We start from the raw sequence: 1,653 nt of genomic DNA on the forward strand, positions 1-1,653 counted from the left end.
TATTATGAGAATAATATTAATGGAATTTAGTATAAGCTCAAGACACATAAATGTTCTAACCATGTTTCAACTCATGATCAATTCATAGAGATCAATAGCAAATAAATAGACACTCAAAAAAGTAGATGTACCATCCTTATCAATCTCAATTCATTTCAATATCAACAAATCAAGGGATTAACTAGAAGTTATAATTACAAAACAAAAAAAAATAAACAAATTTAATTAAAATTATTAAACCTTTTGATTTTATTATATTATATATATAAACCGTGAATCAAATTATAATTAATAATTTTAAATCATGAATCGTAATCGTGTAATCGGCTTTGAACATTAAGGTTTAGGATCTAAATTTTTTAAACCGTGCAATGGACGATTTTAAACTAAATTTAAATATATTTCTATTTTGAAGTTAAGTTAGTTCTCCTTAAAGGTGTTCTATGTATTATACAGCACAAAGGATCTATTAAATATTAAATTAGGAGTATGGTTCTGATTTGATAATTTTTAAAAGAGATATTTTCTTTTAAGTAGATAAATAATTTATTTTATAATATATTTATTATATTATTCATTTATTAGAATAAACAATTCATAAATATTTTAAAAAATTAAAAACATTTTTTATAAAATAATATATATACTATATATATAATTTTTAAATCTATTTTTAAATTTTTTATCAAATAAATATAGTTTTTAACTAAAAAAAAGGCACACCACCAACTGAGCTAGGCCTGTTTATATAAAATTTCACACAATCCTTTTTTTTTTCCGCTCGGGGCACGATGCAACGGTAAAATTATTAGTATATTCTTATAGTGTTTATAGTTTAATTCTCAACTTAAGCATAAATATGTTGGGTTGCAAGGGTGTAAATATAGTCTCACATATAAAGTGCATGGAAAAGATCATGAGGTTAAAAGGATGGAAAGTATCTCCATTGGAATGAGGCCTTTTGGGGAGAGCTCAAGAACAAAGTCATGAGGGTTTAGACTCAAAGTGGACAATATCATACCATTGTGGAGATATTTTGATTCCATCGGTACTAACAAGTGGTATCAGAGCGAGAACGCTCTTCACCGGACTAACCGTCGGATAAGTCATGATCCAGATCTAACCATATGGTTTGAACCTTAAACAAAGGAAGTGGGTGCTCCCGTGTCTGAATCAAGAAGACCAGACATCATGTGAGAAGTCCTAGTAGGTCAGGTGGACCGAGGGGCAAAAAGTCGTCCTAGTAGGTCGGGTGGACCGAGGGACAAAAAGTCCTAGCTGCGACTAGGTGGGAAGTCTTAGTAGGGTCGGGTGGACCGAGGGGCAAAAAGTCATCCTAGTAGGTCGGGTGGACCGAGGGACAAAAAGTCCTAGCTGCGACTAGGTGGGAAGTCCTAGTAGGGTCGAGTGGATCGAGGGGCAAAAAGTCCTAACTGCGACTAGGTGGGAAGTCCTAGTAGGTCGGATGGACCGAGGGATAAAAAATCCTGATGGGTCGAGGATTCAAACATCAAAAACGACGTTGAGGGAGGTCTGTGATCCTTTGTTTGAGGGGGGATTATTGGGTTGTAAGGGTGCAAACATAGTCCCACATCTAAAGTACATGGAAAAGATCATGAGATTAAAAGGATGGAAAGTATCTTCATTGGAATG

Source organism: Curcuma longa, chromosome 4, assembly GCF_044706935.1.
Source record: "Curcuma longa cultivar G26 ecotype Majalengka, Jawa Barat chromosome 4, ITB_CL_G26_1.1, whole genome shotgun sequence".
NCBI classification, from domain to species: Eukaryota; Viridiplantae; Streptophyta; class Magnoliopsida; order Zingiberales; family Zingiberaceae; genus Curcuma; species Curcuma longa.